This window comes from Diceros bicornis, chromosome 15, assembly GCF_020826845.1.
Source record: "Diceros bicornis minor isolate mBicDic1 chromosome 15, mDicBic1.mat.cur, whole genome shotgun sequence".
In the NCBI taxonomy this organism is placed as follows: domain Eukaryota; kingdom Metazoa; phylum Chordata; class Mammalia; order Perissodactyla; family Rhinocerotidae; genus Diceros; species Diceros bicornis.
The window spans coordinates 45,752,757-45,770,128 of NC_080754.1; the positions used below are offsets into that span (position 1 = coordinate 45,752,757).

At 38.8% G+C, this 17,372-nt stretch overlaps 1 long non-coding RNA gene across 1 annotated transcript in view; it reads left to right on the forward strand.

The window, feature by feature from the left end:
* The first annotated feature begins 239 nt into the window (after nucleotides 1–239).
* LOC131414961 (uncharacterized) overlaps nucleotides 240–17,372 on the forward strand; it is a 32,224-nt gene continuing 15,091 nt past the window's right edge. The window contains exon 1 of the long non-coding RNA XR_009222274.1: nucleotides 240–297. This is a non-coding gene — a long non-coding RNA (uncharacterized LOC131414961). The remainder of the gene's footprint in view (nucleotides 298–17,372) is intronic.

Consider the following 17,372-nt stretch of genomic DNA (forward strand, 5'->3'; position numbering starts at 1 on the left):
TTATTTTGATTTCTCTCTTCCTCTTCTCCAAAAACATACCACAAGAACTGAAAAGTACTTGAATACTTGCTAAATAAATTGAATGTGTTGAGATAAATGGAAAAAAATTGTTTGGAGTCGAAAAACTGGGCTTTTGTATTATATCAGGGACTGTCCTGTTATTTAAATCCCAAGATAATGCAGAAAAGCCTCAATTATGTGAAACTAATCCAAATTATTTTTTTCCTTAACCTTAGGGGAAAGAAGAAAACCACAAGAAAATAATCAGTATGTATTTGAAGTGGTAATTTGATTCAGGTCAGTATAGATTTCATCTAGTCACCTACAGCTTTTACAGTTCCATCCACCTCACTCTATCTACTGTGGTCGCTCAGCTGCAAAGTGCCAACTTTTAGGCAGATCAATTATCAAAGAAAAGTTCAGTCATTGTTAATGTACTTAATGTATAAGCTTAAAAATTGGATTCATATTTTGAGAAATGTTTTTAAAAATAAGATTTAAGAAAGTCTAAAATAACAGGAAAAAATTCTGGTTATTAGATTTAATGGAATCTTCCATTTACTGTAAGTAACAGAGACGTGTGGCATCCTGAAGAGCATGCCAGAAAGCGAAGAGTTCTGGTTTCAAGTCTTTGCTCTGTGGCCAAGCAGCTACGTGGCTACATATAACTTATCTAATCGCTCTGATCCTCAGTATTCTTATGCATGATATGAGGGGTTCAATTAGGTAAATTCTAAGTCCCTGATGCTTTTTAGGTCTGATTCTAGAATATGCTATATCCTGGGCATTCTTGGTAGTCGAGGTTTTAGGCTACCTCGAAAATCTCTTTTCTGGCTGGTGTCATGAACCTCCTAGACAGCTTTGTCAGAGAGCTGTGGGCAGTGCAATGCAGTCACTCGTTACATGCCCTGTATCACGCGCTTTCCTAACCTAAAGGGTGAAGTGCATAGGATCATGAGCACTGTGAGGAATAAGGAGAATAACAGAATGAATCCAAATAGTGAGTACAAAGGAAAGACAGAGCTGATTCACAATTGGCGTATTTATACAAATACTGGACAGAAAGTTTCTAAGTTTGAAAAGGCAGTTTCTATGGTACCTTTGTCCAAGGAAAAATGTGAGCAATGAGAGGCATTGTTCGAGGAGATGGGCCGGAGCTGTGATAATGACTTTGGCACTGGCCCATTTTGTTGTCTGTGACATCTATCATGCAGCAATATTCAGGATCTTGATTGGAGGCTCATGCTGTGAAATACAATGACTGTAATGTCTAGAAAACAAGGGAGAACAGATGTAGCCGGGTGTATAATCCAGCGTGACACTCATTATCCTTATGAAAGGAATAACTATCAAGCTTGAAAGACGGAAAATAGATGCAGCCGAGATGGTCAGAATTCTGCCTGGTTTTAAAAGATGCCTGTAATTTCTCTACCTGGGAATAGTCATTATGAAGCAGGAAGTCATTATGACAGTTCTTATAACACACAAGCATTCCTTATAATAGGCTGTGCAGCCTGGTTTTTCCTCTGCGGAGATGCTTAATTTTGCTCGAATGATATTTCATGGGTAGCAAACAAAGAAAAGTAAAGCAGAATGAGGTGGTCAGGAAATGGTTTTTCACAGATATAGACTCTTGTTTTCATTATCTTACTTTAGAGATGGTGAAAGTGTAATATACAAATCTTTACAAGTAGGGGAGAATGGAAGACCTTTGCAAAAGAATGTGCCATTATTTTCAATGTATTTACACTATTTAAAAACTTACCTTTTCTAGGTACCTTTTTAGGCGGGATGTTGCTAGACTTGAACAATTGAAAGAAGCTGCTGAAATCACATTGACATAATGGTTCCGCTTCTAAGCTCTTATACCCTTTGATATTTGAGTTTATGAAACTTTTTGTGGTATTTTAATACAAAAGAATAATTTCATTTCTCTCTGCAAAATGCTTTTATTATGAAAAATTATGAGTGTTTGGGCTTCTTCTTTTGGCTTTGCTACAGGAGTCAGATTCCTGAGAGACAGATTACAGGGACTGACTGAAAGGAAAGGAGTCCCCAAATCACATATTTGGTTAAAATCTCAAATAACAGAAGAATCTTTAATGCTTTATTCTCTGGAACAAACATGGACTCTTTTATGGATACTCAATATCAAATTTTATTTGTTTTACTGATAGAATACTGTGACTCTCCTTCATTACAAGTGTTTATCTAAATCTCTTTTCAGATGTATATTTTACCTTGTTTACAGTAATGTCCTTATTTTCAATATACATATTTGAATCTCTTGTCAAAAATATATTTGACCCCATTTACTGTTACTCTTCCTATTTTCAAACCAGGTACTCAAATTACTTCTCAAATGAATATTTTAGCTTCTTGAAATTGATTCACTCTTGAGTGTAAGAGGCTCCCTCCCCTGTGGTTCCGAAAACAATTCCTGTAAAGCTGTGGAATGGAGGGCATCGTGGGACGCGCTTATGCATAAAATAAAACACACACAGTGATGTGTCAAGGTTTGAGGTGAGACATTCGCCAGAAGTCTGGCGGTTGCTGCTCTCATTTCTTTCTGTATGCAGACTTTTAATTAAATGGAAAAGTCATATTTGAAAATATTCCAGGTCTGTGGTCTTCTTTCCAAGGCACACCAAATATCAGCTCTTTAGTCCTGAACTGGGCTTCTGCCTTAAACTCTGGTCTACTTTTCCATCTGATGTTGGGCTAGACAGGCACCTTGAAATCTTTTTTACCCTTCTCCCTTAAAGAAGCTACTCTTCTCCCCTAAAGAATCTACCTTTTCCCTCTAGAACCTACCTGAGTTGAAAACAAGTGGCCCATAGACTAACTACAAGTGCTATCAGAGTTAAAAAATAAATATTTGATTACCTTTAGCTGGGCGTGTGTTATCTACTTCTCAAATCCCCTCATTTCCTATTGTCTTTCACCACGTCTACATTTAGATTCCCAGCCTGGCACCTGTAGGATGTGAATTTATGATGCTCCGCCTGGAACAGCCCAGGACAGCTGTCTCTCTGCCTTCTAAGCCTGGGACTGTTTAACCCACATCTCATCACCTCTTTGAGGAGCCTTTCTTGTCCTGTCTCCCTTCGTTGAGGGGAGTTGCTTCACTGCCGTCTCATACATGCTTCATCAAGAATCTTGCGCCTACCTTGATACAGCACTGGGCTTCTCCTGTATAGCAGTGTTGGTTTGCCATATGGCTCTCCAGAGTCAAGACAACCCACAGAGGGCATGCTCCTCCAAAATCACACCTTTTTGCTTAGCTGTCTCAGTTAAGATGCACCCAGAAAGGTGAAACAAATAACCTCTAGTTAGACTCTTACTCATTTTTTGTTGTTAATGCCGTTGAGTTGATTCCGACTCCGAGCAATCCTGTGTACAGCGAAGCTGAACCCTGCCACTTCTTGTTGCGCCCCCCTCTCACCTTCCAGTGCAGTATCAGACAATGCTCCACTACTATTCATAGGGTTTTCATGGCCGTTTTTTACAGATGTAGGTGGCCAGGTCCTGCTTCCTAGTTTTTCTTAGTCTGGAAACTCCACTGAAACCCTGGGTGACCCTGCTGGTATTTGAAATACCGGTGGCATAGCTTTCAGCATCACGGCAACATGTGGCTGCCAGAGTATGACAACTGACAGTCAGGTGGTGTGGTTCCTTGATTGGGAAATAAACCCGGGCTGTGGTGATGAGAGCACCAAATGTTAACCACTGGACCACCAGGGCTCTCATCCATTACCAAACAATAAGTATAAAAACCTATAAGTAAATTTTAAACTTTTTTGGGGAAATATTTCTAGACTTATAAAAAAGTTACAACACAAAACTCGTATATCCTTCATTGAGCTTTTCCTAATGTTAATATTTTACATAATCACAGTACAATGATCACAATCGGGAACTTAGCATTGGAATAACAATCTTAACAAAACTACAGATCTTATTTGAATCTCATCAGTTTTCCCCTAACGCTCCCTTTTGACTACCCTACTAGTGGTTCTATCTTCTGGCCCTGGTCCTTCCCTAGAAAGGGAATGAATTGAGGAACAAGGGTGTGATTGATCTCTTCAAACTGTCTGGCATCTTAAATAATCAGGTCCACACCTGTTGCGTTATTTAGCACCCCCAAATAAGCAAACGTACGCTTGTCAATTTTCCTGGTCTCTGTGATGACTCAGTTCACACAGCTTCTCATTCTGCTTCCCTACCTGGTCTCCGTCTTCCCAAGTACTGACCCTGTGGCTCATCTTTCTGCTCACAGCTCCAACCAGCCCTTTTCTTTGCTTTTAACTCAATTGAACTTTTGCTCCCCTTATTTATTATGACTTGAACTTCTAATCATCTGCTGGCCTTTTTAGTGATGGGGGAGACCACCTGTATCTACATAACGTGACTCTCAGAACTAACAACCAAGGCCACTTGTGTCAGCAAGACTTCTTGTTGCAGGAAATTCTTACTCAGGAAGATAAGACTGTAAACTAGTAAGTAACCTCACTGTTTACCTCAGGAAAATTTTGAAAACTAATTTCTTCAGGCAAATAATTTTCTTATCTGGGCAAACAGCCCTCCTTCCTCGGCAGTAGACTGCACACTGGAGCAAGCAGCTTGCTTCTCCAGCAACAGTTTACTTGTGAAGACTCTCTTCAAGGCACTTGCTTTACTGTGTCCACTATCAGAAACTTCTTTGCCACAAATTTTGCCTAATCCCTGTCTGTTTGGTGCCTTGGAAACCTGCCTTATATCATTTGAGCCCAGACCCCAAGCTGTATAAATATCCTTCCCAAACTACCTCTTTCTGAGACACTACTCAGACTCTGTCAAGACGGTGTTCCTAAAGTAGATCTCACAAACTTAGCATTCTTTGCTCAACACATTTTCTGGTGGTCTTTTAGGGAGTCAATAGGTCACACTACTAGGTAGATACCTCATGTGATCCAGCCTCGCTGTATTGATGTTGCACATTAGGTGAGGTCTTAAGTACTTGTATTTGACTAAAAATAGGGATAGTTCCCCCCTCTGGTGTGGGGTGCTTAGAAGAAGAACATAGAATTGTTTTTATTCACAACAATTCATGTGTTGACTAGCAGTTCTCAACTGGGGTGAAGGGATAAGGAGAGGGGGTCTTGGCATTGGATTCACCTGTGGGGGTTTTAAATTACATCCCATGAAAATTCTAATAATCAGTACAATTCCGTTTCTCTCTTCCCCAAATCAGAAGTGAGAACCACTAGTCTAGATACTTGTTCTACCTAACAAAGTGAATGACAGAATGGAGGCCATCATCTATTAATTAATGAGTAAATACTTGTCTTTAAACATGCAGATAATTAAGGCAAAGATATCATGTTGGATATATTATCCTATATTTGCCTTCTTTTTCCACTCAATTTAGTCGTTATATTTTTTAAAAATGGTGTGTTTTCTTGACCTATTATAGACTTATTTTTATACAGAGGGAATAAAGCATATTTGGCTCCAGCCCCAAAGGGGCATACAATTATGCCAGAAAAATTAAAGAGTAAGACAGGATTTGTACAAATCAGTCCTTGGTTATTTTAGGAAGGTTTTTCACAGAGCTTTGGTGTGAGGATTTTTTGCTTTTCTTTTTAAACATGGAAATTGGTTCTGCCTTATAAAATGCTCCTTTTTAAAAAAAATGTTTCTTTCTGCCTATTGAGGTAGTTTTATTTTTCCTACTTGATATGAAAAATACCATCCTTATAAACAAATCTAGAAAGGCTTTACATAGGGGGTAAGATTTTAGTTTCAACAAGTGGATAACTGGAGAGGGAGGGCTGAGAGAGATTCCTCAGTTGGAGTGGAATGAGGGAGAAATGAAGGTGGAGAAAATCGGTAACTATTTTATGTCAGCCAGCATTTCTCTCTAAGTGGTGCTGTGCATAGCAACTCTTCACACACCCTCTCTTCTCTCACTGGGATTTTTTGGTGGTGATTTATCAACTTAATATAATCTCTGCTTTCTCTTTCATGGTTCCATTACTATAATTGCTTTTTCCTCCAGGTCTTCTTTGCCATCAACATTTTCCATAGTTCTATAGTCCTCTATATTTCGCTTTTGATGTTTATTCTTCCCAAGATTCATGTTCAAATCTGTGTTTCATAAAATTTACAGATATTCACTTTTTCACTTTTATCCACAAGATATTTAAATTAAAACAATTTTAATATTTATTTTAACATTCCCCTTAGACTTAAGTCATATTGGTATTGGACAGATAGCTCAAATTTTACCATGGGAGAACTCTGTCCAGGATATAACGAATTGTTGAGGAAAGAAGTTGATTCTATTCTTTGTATTAAATAAAAGTGTTAGGAGGAAACTGCAGCAATCAAGGCCTTTTTTTTGAAAGAGAGCTCCACTACTATGACATGTTCAATTCTGTCCTTGTCTCATTTGCACTGCTCTTTAAGACCGACCCCTTAAATCCACAGGTGAATCAGAAAGGATCATTTTTAGACTCCATGTAATAATTACTTAACAGAAGTGTAGTACTTAGTAGATATGACAAGTTGTATGGACATCAGGTGTTTTTTTTTAATATATTAGAAATTTTGAAATTATAACATGTAACTCAGCCAGACAGAAATATGCTTTGTTAAAAAAGCATTCTATATGAAGTAGAGGAACACTTTTTTAATCCCTCCTTGGGCACCAGTAGTTGTTATACGGGATTCATCCATTTTAGGTATTCTTGTACAGTAATACATAGAAGGGGGTTCATAGAGTCTGTCCTTCATCATAAAATGATATCAGAACATTCTTTGACTCCTCTCTTTCACATACCAAATCCAATCCATCCACAAATACTTGTTGGTTCTCTTGAAATGACCTCCTCAATCTTTTCATCACCTCCACCATTCTCACTGTACTTCAAGCTATCTCAACCAGACTATTGCAATAGCCTCCTAGCAGATCAGCCTGCTTCTGCCCTAGATTATCTATTTTCCACAGTAACCAGAGTAATCCGTTTAAAATGAAAGTAAGATTATGTTGCTTCTCTGCTCAAAACTTGTCAATGGCTTTCCTTTGCGCAAAGAATAAAATTCAAAGCCTTTTCCTACCATGTTCCAAAAGGCCCCATCATCTCACACTTGGCTGCCTCCCTGATCCCATTTCTTACAACTCTCCCCTTGCTCACTGTTCCAGCCGCACTAGTCCCGGGCTGCTCCTTGGCCCACAAGTTCTGGTCCACCTTCTAGGCCTTTGCAATTGCTGTTCTCCCTGGAATGCTCTTTTCCCAGACACTTGCATGTTTTCTTCTCTGAATTCCTTCAGGTTTCTGCTTCAATATCACTTCATCATAGAGGTTTTACCTGACCACTCTGTCTCAAGCAGCACCTCCTGTCCCTCTCTATCCTCTTTGCATATAAATATGCAGTTATTGCCATCTGGAAATACTCTGTTTATTATCTATCTCCCTCCTCCTCATGAGAATGTAAACTCCACGACAGCAGGGAATACGTCTGTTTTTTTCATTGCCCTGTCCCAAGACCTATAATGGTGTCTAGCCTACGTTTAAGTACACAATAGGTATTTGATGAATGAGTAAACAAAGGGTTAACTAAGAATGACCGTATGACCACACTCAGGCTCTGTAATGACTAACTAAAAGCTGGAATTTACTATGAACAGTAGGCCATCATGGCTGTAGAGTGTGTTCTCATTTCACTTTCTGATTCCTTCTCACTGGGTGATATCCTATAATCAATGGTTTTGTCTGGACTGAGGGGGCTTCTTCTTTAGGACCTTGTTACTAAATCCCAGCTCTTGCGTATGCTTTTGTGCTAAGCAGTCTTTACTTTGAACTCTAGGATCATTGATATAATGTTGAATCCTGTTTTCTCTCTAGTATAAGCTTACTTTATTTTCTAAGTGTTAGAATAAATATTTTCCTCTGGGTGTTATCGTCTCTGTTTAGACGATAAGATTTATTTTTTCCTGCATGTTGTGAGGATGAGTTTTTCTCTTTTTAAGAATAATATTTGTTGGGGGCTGGCCCAGTGGCATAGTGGTTAAGTTCACATGCTCTTCTTCGGTGATCCAGGGTTTGCGGGTTCGGATCCTGAGCGTGGACCTATACATTGCTGATCAAGCCATGCTGTGGTAGGCGTCCCACATATAAAATAGAGGGAGATGGGCACAGATGTTAGCTCAGGGCCAATCTTCCTCAGCAAAAGAAAAAAACAAAAAACAAACCAATAATAATATTTGTTGTGAGTTTTTTTCAGAGGCATTACAAAAAATGCGCGATATTTTAGAAACTTTGGAAAACCTAGAAATATATTAGAAAAAATTAACTACTATCCTTGTGATTTAGTATCTGTCTAGAATTTTTAGCCGATTCTCCTGGGCATATGATTACACTGGCCTACCCTCTTTGAAGTTAGTTTAGGCCACATGATTTGGTTTTCCAATGAATTGTGGCTATGTCACTTCCAGGTATAAGTTTGCAAAGCTGTTTGAAAACTTGCCACAGTACTCTTTTTGGTCTCAGTGATCATGGAAGGGTGTGTGGAGATGAAGCCTCCATCAAGCTGGGCCCCTGATTGACTCCAAGAGCAGAGCATTCCTGCCTTTGTAAATAAACAGGCAAGACATAAACTTGGGTTAAGCCACTGGGATCATGGAATTATTTGTTACCATAGTGTAATGTAGTCTGTGCTGACTAATACAATGGGTTATAAAAGAAAAATATGTCGTTAAGAAAATTGGAAAATACAGAATTATGTAAAAATGAGAAAAATTTCAACTATTATCCTAGTATCTTGGTATATTTCCTCTGGAACTTTATAAATTTATGTATATACTTGTTTGCATAACTTTAAAAAATAGGACTTACACTCAAAATGTTCTTTTGTGATCTGTTTTTCTTTCACTCACTAGTAGTAAAAGATTTTCTGTCACTAATATTCTTCTTCAACTTGACTTTTTTTTTTTTTGTGAGGACGATCAGCTGTGAGCTAATAGTGATCTAACATCCATTGCCAACCTTTCTCTTTTTGCTGAGGAAGATCAGCCCTGAACTAACATCTGTTGCCAATCTTCCTCTATTTTGTGTATAGGATGCCACCACAGCATGGCTTAATGAGCAGTGTGTAGGTCCACGCCCAGGATCCGAACCTGTGTACCCCAGGCTGCAAAGCCGAGCACACGAACTTAACCACTACACCACTGGGCCAACCCCCTTAACTTGACTTTTTGATGGCTACATAGTAGTATACCATTCTTTCTTCCTTGTGGATCCATTCACTTTGTGTGCTATGCTTACGGGAAGATTTCTACGGCCATTTGGTAGATAAAGGCTTTTCTGCCTAAAGATCTTACTAAAAAGGAATCTCCCATTTGTCCTGCCCTGTGACAGTCCTTAACCAACCCTAATAAACATTTTCCAGGTGACAGTAGCCCAGAGATCACCATTTAATCATTTACTGATTAATATTAAAGAGGTTACATAATATAATTGAAAATATTCTGCAGTAAATCATTTCTGAAGGCAAGGGATTCTTTGGTAATATTAATAAGCAGTCACAATTCTTTATAGATAAGTTTTTTTATACATATTAGGTTTTCTTACAGTGGGCCACAACTATTGTAACCAATGTCCATACATTACTTAAAGTTTCTGTAGCTCAGAGCTATTATTAATAGTAAGAATAATGCTTTGCCATTTAAAGCTGAAAGCAATAAATGGAAAATGCCAAGCTGAATGTAAGAGTTACTTCTACTGTAGTCCTTGGGAATTCATTTCAAGAGCTTCAACAGAGTGAAGTAATTTCAGCCATACAAAATTCACTTATTGTATTTTTATTTTTTAAAAGAAAATCCATAGTTACCACTGCAAAAGGGTGATTGTTGACATTTAAGATTTTGGCCTAAATTCAGTTTGTTAAGATATTAAGAGAGCAGTGGTTCTACTCTATATTTTACGATGCCATATTTTCATCTTTTAAATGTTGGAATTATTTTGCTTTACCACAATATTTACATTTTAATTCTAAAGATTTTATTTTCAGCATAAAATGCTGAATAAAAATCCAACTGTTTATATTTCCTATTTGAGCTAGTTATTTAATTGTCTTGTCTTTGACACGTAGGATTTAAAGACATTATCATCAAATAAAAACAATGGAATTCAGAATTAAGAGCCTGGTTCCTTCAAATTCTTCTACTTACTCATTGTGTGCTTTTGAAAGAGGACATCTAGTAGGCAGTACATAAAATTCTTTATTTCTAAAATGGAGTTCCTATCCTCTTCTTATCTCACAAAGAACTTTTGAGTATATGCAGATTTTCAGTTGTTTCCATATCTTCTTTTCTGTGGCCCCAAGTGCAGCATGCCCCTGTCACCAGCCTCCAAAGTATCAAGCTGGGTTTTGAAAGGAGAATGACCCCTCTGACTCTCTCTCCACCACATTTTTTGTTACCCATTGTCACCTGAACCAAACCTGTACTGCTTGTAATGACACTGAGTCAGGGCAGAAGACAGTTGTGCCCACAAAGAATCACCAGAGACAGGAGGAAGGTGGCACAGCAGTGAGCCCCAAGAGCGCTGCTGGGGAGTTGCAGACAAGGGGCATGGACATGTGAGAAGGAAAGAAGTATGTGCCTCATGACAGCCCCTTGTGGAAGAGGTAGATAATTTCTTGTGGGTAGAAGGAAGAAGGACATTTTTACATGGAGGTGGAGACTCTTCATTAGAAGATAGTAATAACCGAGACGTACACTAAGCTGACCAAATCCTCATAAAAATGTGGTCAGTATATTTGATTTGTCTAAAAAAGAAAAAGCAAAAGTTTCTACATTGTAATTAGTGACCATTCTGTGTTTACCGTATACAATATTTGACTCATCAGCATTCTAATATAGGATTATATACATTCAGTTGCACTGTATTTATTTTATTCTCATGCCTGGGATGTTGCTTAAATCAGTCTTATATAAATTCTAAGGAAAATGTTGTGAAAACAGTGAATTCCCTGGCGATTATCATCAGAACACTGATTTTCTGTTCTTCCTTCCAACTTATGATACATTTACTCCTCTAAGATGTGAACATATGTGAATTAGACACTGATGCCAACAGATGAAATTTACAGTCACTGAAGGGAAGGTATGAGAGTAGGTTTGTGCTCTAAAGCAGGCTGGTGTAGGTTTATATGTCTGTGACAATGCCTCTTCCTTTTCAGAGCTGCGCAAAACCCCCAGAATCTTTGAAAAAAACTTAGGAGTGACAATGATACTCTAAAGGGGGGTAGTTTTTTGGAATCACCTCTTAAGCAGCTCATTCTTATTCTAAACCTCTGATCTGTACTGACTTGAATGAACTCCATGGTTCTGTCTCTTCCAGATCCTAGCTCATACCAAGGAGAGTCCCGTGTGCCTTCAATTCTAGATGGAATCATGGTTTCCCAGTGGGGAGCATGTCATCCTCTGGTGGTTTTGATTAATCATTAGTAGTAGTGGTGTTGGCAGAGAGTTTTTTAGTCTACCATGTTTTTTTCTGGAGGTTACAGTGAGTGTGCTAAGAGTTGTACATAAATCCATAGCCTGTCTTATCTAGGCTACTGCCTGACTGTAAAAGTCTGGATCTACCCAGGGCATTGTTATGCATGTGAATGTGCAATTATGTCAGTTCAGGTCCTCTAAGGAGTAAACACTAAGATGGGATTAGACCTGCAAGAGGTTTGTTGAGTAAAATACCTGTGAAGGATAGAGGTGAGGGATCAAAAGAAGGTAAGAGTCCGGAGACTGCCACGCAGGTCTGCCAACTGTGCAGACCCCAGCCGAGAAAGTTTCAGCTTCGCCAGTGGGGAGTCCCCGTGCCAAAGGTGCCCATTAGAGGAATCCCACATTGCAGGAATTGCTTGGCTCATATACTGCTGTGCTCATTCATTGGCTGGAGCAGTTGGGAGAGGTATGGTGTGAATCTTCAGTGGGTCCAAAAGTGTGGCAGAAGGAGGTTGTCCATCATCTACGCTCTCTGCAGCACATTCTCCTGAAGGGAGAACAAGCACTTCCGTGGCCCCACAGCATTGCAACAGAAACACTTCGGAAAGCCCAAGGTAGAGCCTAGATTTAAGAACGCAGCTTGGTGTGGGGTCATTGTTCTAGGTTGAAAATCTGGCTCCATCATTTGTTAGTTGTGAACAAGTACCTATCCGTCTTGAGCATGGCTTTTCTCATCTAGAAACTGCTGTTAATAGTCGCAAAGCAGGGTTGTTGTGTTGATGAAATGAGTTTGTGATGTGAAAGTTCCTAGTAGACAGTATTTGTTGCCCTATAATTCTCCTCTTATTCCTCTCCCCTTCTTTCAACACTCTCTACTTTCTTGTCTGTCTACTTCCCCATTAGATGTCCCCTTTCTTCCTCCTTCCCTCTTTCCTTCCCTCCCTCTGTCCTTCCTTCTTCTTTTCCTCTCTTCCTTCCTTCTTCTTTTCCATGGTGAAAGATTGACTTAGGCCAATTAATTAAGCACAGGGGAAGGTTAACCACAGTTAAAAGGTATATTTTGTAGTTTTCTTGCAAATGTTTCATCAGGAATTAGCTGAGCATGTTGACAACATTTTCTTTACCATGAGAACACCAATCAAAAACTTGTTTCATATTTCTCGCACCCAGTAATTATATACATACATATATATTGTACCATGTAATCATACATATATAGCATAGATTTGCTTGTTATTTTTAAAAATGATTTTTACATATCAGTACTTTAAAAAAATTAAAGCTCGAAGGAAACGTCCAGTGACTTGCTGGATATTGGTTCTATGTATGCATGAAGCGTCAACAAATATATTTTTGAAGGTGATGATAGATGACATTTTATTCCCTATTTTGACAGTCCATTGACTTGGAATATTTTGAGTTATTATTTTAAATTGGTGCCATTAACTGATTTTAAAATTTTGTTACCAAATTTTTCTCATAAGTGTTTAAATGTAACATCATTTTTTTTGTCTTTCTTTTTTTTCCTGCATCAGATTCAATCTCCTCGTTCTGAATTTTAGGACCACCTACAGATCCACCTCTACTGTCATTTAAAAATATCTTTTCTACTAAGTTTATCTGTACTCTTCAAGCAGATCGTTTTAGCAATCGGTGCCTGTTTACATTGACTTAGATATTCCATTACTTCCAAAATCCTGATACCCATCTGCAGATGAGAGACCTCCCCTTCTATCCTGTTTTTGGATCCTATTCAATGCCCGTGGTACATAAAGTGCTTATCTAACTTTTAAAGTCTAGTGTGGGTGAAAAGACTCCTGCTTTCCTTTCATCTATTCTCAGAATTGTTTTTTACACAGCTCTCCCATTCGCTGACAAGAAAAAACATAAAAGGGAAAATAAAATTACTATTAACACACATGTAGATTATGAAAACTTGAAATTAAAAAAGAATGAGTACACTACTCTAGAATAAACTATTAGGGAAGAAGGAAAAATTTAGTATTTCTGCTTCACATTTCTGGAGAGAAATTTAAAACATTTTTTTCTACCTAATTATTTTAGAATGACCCTTATCACTCTTTATAGTTCGTAGATATGTGTATATGTGTATATGTCATAGCCAGAATATGAAGGTTCAGAAAGGAATAAGACACAGAAGACATGCTTTTTCATGCTCTTGATCCTGATGTAGTCCTGGTTAGTTATATCCTGTAGCTGAGGTAGATTTTTGGGACCCTTTCTATGTTAGCAGGTGTAGAGCTAGCTTGATGTTCCAGAAATTGTTCACATGGTACCATAAGGGTGCCAGAAAGGCTGATCTGTAAATAAACACAGTATAATGAAAATAATCTTCAACATGTTCTCAGAAAACTTAAAACTCTAGGCCTACTTATCAGTTAGATGTTAGGGGTCTAGCTGCCTCATCTCTTTAAGCTTTAGTTCTTCACTGGTAAAATGGTTACACCTTCCTCCTACCCTGCCTTATTAGAAAGGAATAGCTGTTACTTTTCTTATGGATCATTGATCAATCAATGAAACAATCGCTCAATCAACAAACCAAACACCCAACAGACATTTATAGGACATCTCTCATATGTGTCATTTAATAACCAGGGATAATGTTTCTTCTCTGCTTATCTTAATGAGACTATGAGGACTTCACATATGTAAAACAGTGTTTGCACTTTGAATCCTAAACAAATGTCAGACATTGTTATGACTAATAATGAAGACTCCTCCCTTCCCTTGGTCATTCTAACCCCACACCTAAAGACAAAGTCTCTCAACACTTTGTTGAATGGATAGCACCCTGTGTGTGTCAGAGATCGTCAGGCTACAGGTGCTCATAGTCTGCAACTTGACACCTCATTCTGCTTTCCATGGTATTTGCCAGCCTTAGTTACTGACCTCTAGACTGACTTTCATGTTTTTGAATGCATTAGGGTGAACTCATGACTCCTAATGCTATTATGGAACCATTCTGATAAGCATTGCTCCTCAGCTACCGTATGTACTCATCCCATATATACATCTATCTTCCAGGCACTTAGGGCACCACTTGGTCCAATCCTTCATGGCCTCTTGGATTTTACCTTAGCTCCATTCTCAGTGACAGAGAATCAGAACATTTCCCCAAATATCTTCCTGACTGAAATTCCCTGATTGCTCTGTGCCCCCTTTAAGATGCAATATTATCTGAAAGGGGTGACTCGTGAAACCATCATCAGGTTTCAACACTTAAGCTAGAATCATTGTCAGATTATCCACCCAGCATCTTGAATAAGGGTTAGGAAATAGGACGTAGAGAAAACACGTTTTGAGAGGGCAGCAAGGAGTGGTGGTGGGGGAAGTTTTGTCAGAAAATGATCTGGCATGTTGCAGATCTGGGTGGGAATCCTGGGGAAACTTCTTGAGAGTGATGCAATAAGAGAGAGAAAGGGATACTGGAAAGGAGATGAGGATAACAGAGAAATGGAAGTTCAAAAGGGCAAGTCAAAGAGCTTATGTCAAAGATCTCCCACAACACTGCATTACTGCCTCTGATATGGCATGCATCTCATTGGGTAGGGTTAGCTGTACATGGCTTCATGTTCTTTACGGATTGATGAGTTCCTCGAGGTCAGATACAATGTCTTAATCAACTTTTATTCCCAGTACTTGGTAGAATACCTGGTATTATTTTGCGTACTCATTGCTGCATTAGGAGAAAAACATTAATTTTCCTGATGGTCAATTCTACCTCAGAACTCTAATCCTTTCCAGACAAAACTCCTCAAGATGCTAAGTTCTTTGATTCAAGGTAAATTAACTATTAAATCTTTGATATGTGGTTTATTATTTTAGTTATGCAAGAAATCAACTTTGTGCCTGATGATATGAGAGTGAGTAGTGGGAGATAAGACATCAAGAGAGACTGGGGCCATGCTGGGGAGATCATTAAGCTTACACTTAGTTTGTAAGGAATGTGGGGTTACAAAAGGATTTTGCACATGGAAGTGACGACATAGGAGTGTAATTTAGAAATATTAGTGTGCCAGCAATTTGGAGGCTGAAATGGAGTCATGGTAGGTGGTAAAAATGGCATGAACTAGGGGAGAAGAAGTGATGAATGTGAAGAAAGCTAGAAATGTAAGATGCTTTATCTATAGGATTGAAAATTATTTTAAAGGAGAAACGAGAGAAAGACAGATATTCAAAATATCGCGGGGACTGGTGATAGTAATAGTAACAGAGAAGTCAGTAGTAATGATGTTTAGGGGAGGAAGTTTTCTTGGTTAGAAAAGAAGCAGAATGGTCTCGCAGAAAAATGGTGGCTGTGAGTTGGACATCCTGGGTTTGAATTCCCACTTTGACCTTGATCAAGTCACTTCTCAGGGTCTCAGCTTCTACAATTGTTGGAAAAAATATGGGTTTTGGACCAGAAGAGCTGTAAAGTCCCTTCCAGCTCATCACTGTGGAGTCTAGGCCCATTTCTTCAGCTGCTCTATTATTTGGATACTGGAAAGAAGCCAGAGAGGATAGCTGTGAGATGACCCCTGATTTGAGTATAAAGCACTGACAATTGTTGGCATTTTCCAATCACAACAGAAGAGGGCATAGTACCCTGGTGTTTGGGTTGCCCACTGTGAGAATCAATCTCATACTAACTGATCATTCCATGCCTTGAGACTCTTTCTTTATCAGTAGACTTGCTGGCCAGTGTGGTTTTTTGCTTGATTCTGACATTGATCCCCAGTGTGACATATATTGATGGGGATAGCTGTCCAACTGGGCAATATTGAGAGGATACAGAGCTTCTGAAGGAGAGATGGATGCAGGGAGCCCATCAGGACATTGCTGGATACTGTCAGTATATCCAGACCTTAGAATAAGGAGAACTATGGCAACTAATGAGAATAAGAATGTGCTTTGAAAAGGAAATAGAGAGACAGGAGGACAAGGGAGAAGATAAATGAGTGTTAGAGCTGTTTCTTTCTGGTGGCTGTCTGGGAAGAGAAAATGGAGGGCAGAGTGAATTGATTGGAGGGCAGGAGCAGAAGTGATTTGGAGGCAGGACAGCAATGTTTGCCATGCAGAAAGGCTGATTTGTTTACTGAGAGACACTGCAAAGAGGCATAGAGCTCTGGCAAGGTTGCAGAGATACTGCATCAGGGCTTCAGCCCTGGAGAGTGGGACACTACATAGAGTGAGGGTCACAATAGAGGCAATATATAGAACTCCATCAGTTCCAATCTGGTGCTGACATTAACCTAATTTTCTGGAAAAGTCTTATCTTCCACTTTCACAATTTTGTGAAATTGTGCTGCAAGTGGGCAAGTGGAGGCTTTGTTCTTACCTTCTCTTGGGAAATGAGTTTCACTGGAATTGCTTTTTATTTTCATCACTGAGTAAAATACTTCAGCATCCCTAACTTCCCATCAGTGCCCAAGGCTTTCGTGTGGGCAACTTCTTTTAATTCTAATCAATAGGAGAATAAGCCCTGAGGAGTATGTTTAAGGTTTTGAACTGATTGCATCCCAAAATCAAGCAAAGAGTGTCCAGATACTGCAATGTGCTGCATAAATTCAATAAAAAGTGCCATGCACATTAGCATCATTGCCTATTGTTATGGGCATGAACAAATTCTATCTTTCATTGCCCATTTTGCTTCAGTTCTTTGACTTAATGATCCCCATCCCAGAGAAACTCCATTAGCATTTGCGGATGTCAATGTAAATCTAGGAGGAAAATGCTTTAGGACATGAAATAATCAGGCAAGACCCTAGATATCTCACTGCTTGTAAAAAAATTTCAGAAGAAAAAATTCGCTTCCATTGAATGGGTATAAAATCCTAGAAAAGTACAAAATAAAGCTTTAGTTACTCAGTATATTTTATTTATT